The sequence below is a fragment of the Triticum aestivum genome, chromosome 7A (genome assembly GCF_018294505.1).
Source record: "Triticum aestivum cultivar Chinese Spring chromosome 7A, IWGSC CS RefSeq v2.1, whole genome shotgun sequence".
NCBI lineage: Eukaryota > Viridiplantae > Streptophyta > Magnoliopsida > Poales > Poaceae > Triticum > Triticum aestivum.
In genome coordinates this window covers 475,147,663-475,156,894 of record NC_057812.1, presented here as the reverse complement: position 1 = coordinate 475,156,894, position 9,232 = coordinate 475,147,663, and the positions used below count along the sequence as shown (strand labels likewise).

The window sequence follows — 9,232 nt, the reverse complement described above, 5'->3', positions numbered from 1 at the left end:
GCGTTGCGACGTCCAAGAGATGGGGGCGGCGTCCAGCGATTGACCCAAGAAGTCCCGGCGACCAGGGATGCGGCAAGCACGGTATTCACGGCGGGCAGCATGCACTCGTCCGCTTCAAGTGCTGATCTGATGCCAAAGTACGTGAAGATCAGGGGTACTTTGGTCCTTTTAGGTGCCAGAAAATTGAAAAGAAAAAAAAGTAATTGAAAAGGGAAAAATGGCCTGGTAATCAAAGTGTATAGAAATTAAGTGACATTTTTACGAAGTCAATGTTGGGAGTGGCAGTTTTGCGAAGCCCGATATTGAAAGTGGCAAATAGCCGTTTTTTTGTAAATCCCTATGCTCCTATGCATTTTCGCTCTTTAGCTCGGCTTTCCTCTCCTCCCGCGGTGCTGCCTCCCTCCCGGCCGCACCTCCTGGCCTGTCGCACTCTGCCCCCGCGGCAGTCCCTTGCTCTACTCCCCCGCCGCGGTCCTCTTCCGACACTTCTGCCGCCGCGCCCCACGCGGCGGCTGGCCATCTCCACTGCCGATTACCGCCCCCAATCCGCCGCTTACCACCAGTCCACCACACAACCCGTCCTGCCTTACCCCGGCTCCCCGGCAGCCTCCTGATCCACTCCCCTGATCCTTCCTGCTCCATCGCGTCCCGGCCTCGTGTTCCACTGCGCCTCCTACTTGCCCCGCTCCCGGCCCACCCCGCGGACGCCTACTCGCACAGTCGCACCACGCTGACGGACTCCAGTGCCCGCCACACTTCAGTTCCGTCGCCAACACATTGTCGAGGTGCTAATCAATTTTTTTTTTCATCAGTTGATTTTTGTAATTACAAGACCTGGCAAAAAATTATGTTAACTAAGACTATTGATTTCAGGATCCTTGTATTGAGTTGTTGGCTTGCTTAAGCAAGATATATAATCAAATATTTTGTTCTGCGAATCTGTTAACGTACGTGTTTGTTATCTGCTAGGATTTGCCCCTTTCTCCCTTTTGCCTTCTTCATTTTTGTTACATTTATCACATATTTTTATGTGCGGTTTCGTGTGTTTCGTAATGAAACAAATTCTGCAATTTAAATAGCATACTGCGCTAGCTTGACATTTAGAACAAGTCCACTGTGGCGCGACGGGAGCTCAGCACGACCCGATCGATGCATCCCACATCAGCTTTGCATCATCGCATTGCTAGGTGCTAGCACACACACGGCCTCAACGCCGTTCCCACGGCGCGATGCCCCATTGCCCTGTAGGCCATATGCGCTACGTTCACTCTTTGATTTGGATTAGAATAAAGGTACGAAAAAAGAAGAAGATAAGGTTACCTTTTGTATGTATCCTCTTTAGCAGTTCTAACTTGAATATACTGAGGTAGCTTGTTAGTATGAAATGCAGATCCTTGTCAAATGAATGAATCAGTAACTAATAATTCAGTCTCTAAAAAAGGGTTAAGTAGTTATCTAACTAGTATATGGACCCTTGTCAAATCCATTCGTAATGAGCAATGTAAACTGTAAAAGACCAGAGATATATTTCTATTTGCTGATCAAGTCATTAGAGGGAAGATGTCTTTGTACAATATTTCTTTTTGGAGGGAAGTTATCTTTACAATGTTGCGAATTTATTACCAGAATTTTGCTTGATTAAATCACAAGGTATGAGAACCTGCAAGCAAGTGGCAGGATCATCAACGTAAGCTACTTCTAGAAATTAGCACCCTTCCTGCACACTTTTTTGCCCATTTCACATTTGTCTTGCTAGGTATTTCCAACCAATTTTCACTTCTGATACATAATCTCCTTTCTCCCACTATTTCTCTTTGTATCTTTCTAGTGATTATCCCAGTTTGCTATTGGTTCAAGTGCAGCTCTGTAATGGCCTTGATGTCTCATTACTGGATCATTTAAGTTATTGATCCAGACCTCTCGTGTAGTTTAAGCTCTGTTTACAAGCTTGGGTCATAATAAACTGTGAGGCTCAACTGTACATATCACTGCTCTACAAGTTGATGCATGAGCTGAACATGCATTGTCGTCAAACCAAGCGTTCCAGATTCTTTTGTTTGACATTTCTTATTTGAGAAGTGTCCCATTATATCTCTTTTCATATGCGTAAGTTCAGTCAGATGCTAACTAACTGCCATCCTCCCTCTTCCGAAGATGCTAACTAGATATACTAACTTACATATACATTTACTTACTATTTTTTCTGCAGCAGTTCTCACTCTCTTTTTTCCAGGACTGAGGACAAGAAGGGCATCATCTGCGACCTGAAGCTGAAAGTATTGTTTTGACTGAGCAAAAGCACATCCGATTCGTGGAGGTCGTGAAGATTCTTCCATCTGGTAAATCTAAGTGTGTCATTTGCTCATATGTTTCAGTGGATGCACACCTTATGAATTTTGTAGCAGATGCATGTGTGAATGTGAATGTATGCATCAATTGAACTTGTGAGTGGGTTATATATTCTGTAGTGGATCGATGCTTGTATGAATGCAAAGGGATTTGTGTGTGAACTGTGTGCATGTGTCAGCAAACATGAGTCGGTCAGCAGATGCCACAAATAGGCTACAATTTTGGAGTTCAAGTATGATCCTAAAATAAATTAAATGCAAGCTCTGGATGCAACATATAAGGCATAATGCATTGGGGTAGTTGTATCTAGGCTTTTTATCATTTATGCCATTTGTTGTGTCCCACTACTCAGTTTTGCCATTAAAAGGTACAACTGCTCAAAGATGCCATCATTTCGTGAGATGCTTGCTCAAAAATGACATTAGATACCTAAAAAATGTCATCATTTCATTAGATGTTTGCTCAAAAATGCCATTAGACACCGTTACTGTCAGGTCAAACCCATTGAACATGTTGTATGACCAAGACCCACATTTCAGCTCTCTCTATCTCACAATGATAAGTGTGGGCCCCACTTATCAAGAGTAAGCAAGCGAATAATTTTATAGGAAAATAAGAACGCTGTTGGGGATCAAGTGGGACCCACACGTTATCGTAGTGAGATAGGAGAGCTGACATGTTGGTCCATGGGTATTTTGGTCATTATAACATGGCACGGGTTTTGAGCTGACAATAATGGTGCCTAGTGGCATTTTTTAGCCCGCGCCTAACAGAGCGATGACATTTTTGAGCAGTTGAAATTCCTAGTGGCAAAACTGAGTAGTGGGACACAACTAGTGGCATAAATGAAAAAAACCATTGTATCTAAATATGTACCATGCCCTAGAAAACTGCACTAAAAGATGATGCATTGGGAGTGCTTATGATGGATGAAACTAATATTTGTTAACTGTTTACTCTTGTATAGTGACTGGGGACTTAAGCAAACTTTTCAACTTCTTCAGTTCACTGCAAATTAACAGTGCCCTCCATAGATTGTGCCTAAAGCTCCAAGAAGACTAACACAGCCACTGATCATCACACGAAGAAAAATATTCAGGTACAGCTTTCCATCTTCCTGGCCCTGGAATGGTACTGATCAAATAGGGGCATGAACCTCTCGACTCTTCACCTGATTCTCATCTCTGGATGTACTGGGTGGCTATAGTAATAATCTTGTTTGCAGTTTCAGGTCTCCCCAGGAAATGGATGTCTTGCCTTTGCCAAAGCGACCTACCAGGGACTGGTCGGAGCTGCCTTTTGACGCCCTCTATTCAATTTTTGAAAATCTAGGGGTCGTTGATCTTCTCATGGGTGCGGGCCTTGTTTGCCACTCATGGCTGGAGGTGGCCAAGGAGCCTGATAATCGTGCACATGCAGCACCACGAGATCGTTGGCATGAACGCGAATGATTTGCGGGCAATGTTGAACGTGTCTATCGACCGTTCTGACGGGCGGATGGAGGTGTTGTGGGAGAGTGGTTTCTTACTAATAAGCTCCTCAAGTACATAGCGGACAGGTAATCTTATCTCGGTACTAGATTGTGTTCTAGAATTTTAATTATATTTCGGGCTAGAATTTTATGTTTCTAACACTTAATGCAAATCCCCTTGATTTTGCTATCTTTATGCAGGGATAGATATCTGTTTTAGAAGGTTTATGTCATAGATTTCATACCATCGTTATATGAGGTCAAATCAACTGTTGTTAGAGTGAGGAATTTCGATGCAAAAATGTAATTCTTCTTGTGTTGAATAAATGTCCCAATTATTATCATCAATGCCATCTTCATACAGATTTAAGTAGATTTCAGCAGTAGGAATCTTTACTTGTTTTTAAAGCTAAGTAAAAGGCTTCTTAATGCTACCTTTACATTGCTATTGTGTTCTAAACCAATGGTATCCACATATTTTCTTTTGCAAAACTGAAGTGTAGTGACTGAGGTCAGATCAAATGCTGGGGTGTGCATACTCCACTATGCTTCACGTCACAACTCAGTCGATTGATCTTTCATCATCAAACCTTTGAGATGATATCGTTCACACAGTGACTATTGCTTTACTATATTGAAATGCATCACTAATGTTTCTTTTCACGGAAACAGTGAAATGAAGCATTCTACTGTATCTCTTTTTATTAATTACAAGAAAAACAAAAGAATGTATAAAGAGAAACAAAAAGAAAGCAAGAGTTACAGACAATGCACCAGCAAGTTTGTTATTTAAAATACGAGATCTGTAATTGTAACCATGTTCATTAGGGGGTGCTAAGAGGCAGGTGCTTCTTTTGCAGGTCGCCCAATCTGAGGCACCTTGACCTTGTGAAGTGCTATAGGATCACGAAAGAAGGATTGGCCGAGGCGATGCCAAGGTTTCCTCTGCTGGAGAAGATCGTGCTTTGGGGTTACCGAAGAAGTGTCACAGGGGATTTGTATCAAGTCATTGGTAAAACATGCAATCAACTCGAGTGCCTCGAGCTATGCCATGGGAGCAGGGAACAGACGCTTGGGATTGCGGCACTGCATGGGCTGCGAGACCTTGCCCTCATACGCTGCAGCGTGAACGTCGAAGGGCTGGCATTTATCATTGATAGCTGCCCTCTCCTGGAGCGTCTTCACGTGAGGGGTTGCTCCGAGATCGTGGGCGAGCCAGTCCTGATGGCCAAGCGTGCCAGGATCAAGGCAATGTCGGTTCAAATCTATGCCCGCTATAACTGGGACTAAGTGGTTTGTATTTCTCCATTTAAGATGTACGCTGAGGGGCAACTAAATTTTGGTGACAGAGTGTAACGAACCGGAGAGGAGGGGATCGGAGTAGGTGAGGGAGAGCAAGAGAGAGACTTGGAGAGGAAGAAGGGAGATTGCTTCCAGAGGAAGGATTAGGAAGAGTTGACAGTCTGTTACATCGCATGCCCTGTCACAGGCGGCTGGCTGCCCCTTTATCACTCCCTCGCTCTCACTCACGCACTCTTACAGCTGGGCCCGATCCTTGACACGTCACACTGGACAAGTGGCAGCCAGGTGTGACATTCTCCCTCCCTTGAGAGCGAGCTCCATCTTCAGTGCTATCGTCTTCGTCTTCCCAGAGGAGAGCCGTTGGAAAGCGTTGCCGTAGGGTCTCATAGTCCTCCCATGTCGTAGCTGAACTAGCGTTGGTCCCCCATTGTACCCTGATCTGGACGACCGGGGCATTGCCCTTCTTCATCATGCGCCGCTCCAGGATGCGCGTGGGTACCATGGTCGCCACGGACAGATCAGGCACCCGTGGAAGTTCTGCGTACACCGGCGTGTAATCCGGCGTGAATGGCTTCAACTGCGAGACGTGGAAGACCGGATGCACGCGGCTGGATTCCGGCAGGTCGAGCTTGTACGCCATGCGCCCGATCCGCTCGACGACGGTGTAGGGCCCGAAGAACTTGTAGGCGAGTTTGGCGCAGGGCCGGTTGACGGATTGCTGGACGTAGGGTTGCAGTTTCAGGAGTACATGCTCGCCCACCTGGAACTGGCGCTCAGTGCGATTGCGATCAGCTTGTTTCTTGCAGCGCTTTGGGCACGCTCCAGCTGGGCGCGTATGTGCGCTGTGTGCGCCGCCCAGTCTAGGTCGTCACTGGTCGACGCGTCGCCTAGCCAGGCCACCATGGCTCCCAGGTTGGCCTCCTTCCCGTACAGCGGCTTGAACGGTGTGCAGTTGAGCGACGAATGGAAGGTCGAGTTGTACCAAAACTCCGCCATGGGCAGCCAGCGACGCCACTTGCCCGGGGTGTCGTGCACCGCGCACCGGAGATACATCTCCATGCACTGGTTCACTCGTTCGCTTTGGCCATCGGTCTGCGGGTGGTAGGCGGTGGAGTACAACAACTTCGTGTCGGCGCCGGCAAGCAGCTCCCGCCAGAGATTGCTGGTGAAAACCTTGTCGCGGTCGGAGACGATCGAGGTGGGTACCCCGTGCAGCTTGACCACGTTGTCCCAGAACGCGCGCGCCACCTGCGCGGCGTGGAAGGGGTGACGGAGTGGAATGAAATGGGCGAACTTGGTGAAGCGGTCCACCACGACCATGATCATGTCGAAGCCTTCCGATGGCGGCAGCCCCTCCACGAAATCCATGGTGAGGTCTTCCCAGGGCGTTGATGGGATGGGCAGCGGCGCCAAGAGTCCGGCAGGCTTGGTGTGTTCGTGCTTGGCCTGCTGGCAAGTCACGCACTGCTACACGAACTCCTCGGTGTCGCGCTTGAGCCCCCTCCATTCAAAGTGCTTGCGCACGTGCTGGTAGGTTGCTGTGACGCCGGAGTGGCCGCCGACCGCGCTGTTGTGGAGCGCGGCGATGAGCTTGGTGCGAAGCGCAGTGTTGGCGCCAATCCACAGGCGGCCACCGCGACGGATGACGCCGTGGTGCAGTTCGTAGCCGTCGTTGTCGGGGCTGGTGATGGCGAGTTTTTGCAGTCGATCTTGGGCGTCCGGGTTGGTGGAGTAGGAGTAGAGCACCTCCTGAATCCAAGCCGGCTGGCACGCCGAGAGCGCGGCCAGGTCGAGTTGTTTGCCCACCCGAGACAAGGCGTCAGCCGCGCCGTTGTCGAGTCCACGCTTGTACTGAAAGCGGAACTGCAGCCCAACAAGTTTCGCCATAGCCGTGCGCTGCAGCTCGGTCTCGAGGTGTTGCTCCCCCAGGTTGCAGAGCGACTTGTGGTCAGTGAGGATGTCGAAGGGGCCGCGCTGCAAGTAGGGGCGCCACTTGTCGATCGCCTGTTGGAAATATGCCCTAGAGGCAATAATAAAATGGTTATTATTATATTTCTTTGTTCATGATAATTGTCTATTGTTCATGCTATAATTGTGTTATCCGGAAATCGTAATACATGTGTGAATACATAGACCACAACACGTCCCTAGTGAGCCTCTAGTTGACTAGCTCGTTGATCAAAGGATAGTCATGGTTTCCTGACTATGGACATTGGATGTCATTGATAACGGGATCACATCATTAGGAGAATGATATGATGGACAAGACCCAATCCTAAGCTTAGCTCAAAGATCGTGTAGTTCGTTTGCTGTAGCTTTTCTGAATGTCAAGTATCATTTTCTTAGACCATGAGATTGTGCAACTCCCGGATACCGTAGGAGTGCCTTGGGTGTGCCAAACGTCACAAGGTAACTGGGTGACTATAAAGGTACATTACAGGTATCTCCGAAAGTGACTGTTGGGTTGGCACGAATCGAGACTGGGATTTGTCACTCCGTATGACGGAGAGGTATCTCTGGGCCCACTCGGTAATGCATCATCATAATGAGCTCAATGTGATCAGGTGGTTGATCACGGGATCATGCATTACGGTACGAGTAAAGTGACTTGCCGGTAACGAGACTGAACAAGGTATTGGGATACCGACGATCGAGTCTCGGGCAAGTAACGTACCGATTGACAAAGGGAATTGTATACGGATTGATTGAATCCTCGACATCGTGGTTCATCCGATGAGATCATCGAGGAGCATGTGGGAGCCAATATGGGTATCCAGATCCCGCTGTTGGTTATTGACCGGAGAGTCGTCTCGGTCATGTCTGCATGTCTCCCGAACCCGTAGGGTCTACACACTTAAGGTTCGGTGACGCTAGGGTTGTTAGGAAGACTTGTATGTGATTACCGAATGTTGTTCGGAGTCCCGGATGAGATCCCGGACGTCACAAGGAGTTCTGGAATGGTCCGGAGGTGAAGATTTATATGTAGGAAGTTGTCATACGGTCACCGGAAAGGTTCGGGGGCATATCAGTATTGTACCGGGGCCACCGGAGGGGTTCCGGGGGTCCACCGGGAGGGGCCACCTCTCTCGGAGGGTCTAATGGGCTGTAGAGGAAAGGGGAACCAGCCCTACATGGGCTGGCCGCATCCCCCCTTGGGCCCATGCGCCTAGGGTTGGGGGGAAACCCTAAAGGGGGCGCCCCCCTTGCTTGGGGGGCAAGCCCCCTCCCCTTGGCCGCCGCCCCCCCTCTAGATCTCATCTAGAGGGGGCCGGCCCCCTTCCTCCTTCCCCTATAAATAGAGGGGCAAGGGGAGGGCTGCACACAATATCCAAGGCGCAGCCCCTCCCCTCCCAAACACCTCTCCTCCTCCGTAAGAGCTTGGCGAAGCCCTGCCGGAGTACTGCAGCTTCACCACCACCACGCCGTCGTGCTGCTGTTGGAGCCCTCTTCCTCAACCTCCCCCTCCTCCTTGCTGGATCAAGGCGCGGGAGATGTCCTCGCTTCATACGTGTGTTGAACGCGGAGGTGCCGTCTGTTCGGCGCTAGGATCTTCGGTGATTTGGATCACGTCGAGTACGACTCCATCAACCCCATTCTCTTGAACGCTTCCGCTCGTGATCTAAAAGGGTATGTAGATGCACTCCTCTCTCCCTCGTTGCTAGATGACTCCATAGATTGATCTTGGTGATGCGTAGAAAATTTTAAAATTCTGCTACGTTCCCCAACAGTGGCATCATGAGCTAGGTCTATGCGTAGTTACTATGCACGAGTAGAACACAAAGCAGTTGTGGGCGTCGATATTGTCAATTATCTTGCCGTTACTAGTCTTATCTTGATTCGGTGGCATTGTGGGATGAAGCGGCCCGGACCAACCTTACACGTACGCTTACGTGAGACCGGTTCCACCGACTGACATGCACTAGTTGCATAAGGTGGCTGGCGGGTGTCTGTCTCTCCCACTTTAGTCGGATCGGATTCGATGAACAGGGTCCTTATGAAGGGTAAATAGAAATTGGCAATTCACGTTGTAGTTTTGGCATAGGTAAGAAACGTTCTTGCTAGAAACCTATAGCAGCCACGTAAAAACTTGCAACAACAATTAGAGGACGT

General features: G+C 48.8%; 1 long non-coding RNA gene across 2 annotated transcripts; it reads left to right on the top strand.

Moving 5' to 3' along the window:
- The first annotated feature begins 362 nt into the window (after positions 1–362).
- On the top strand, positions 363–5,331 carry LOC123147644 (uncharacterized). Of its 2 annotated transcripts, XR_006473371.1 has the most exons (6): positions 363–785; positions 2,234–2,339; positions 3,317–3,448; positions 3,575–3,907; positions 4,022–4,123; positions 4,681–5,331. It is a non-coding gene; the product is annotated as an uncharacterized lncRNA (long non-coding RNA). The 2 variants fall into 2 exon arrangements; XR_006473370.1 differs by lacking the exon at positions 4,022–4,123 and having other exon boundaries at positions 371–785.
- Positions 5,332–9,232: the final 3,901 nt, after the last annotated feature.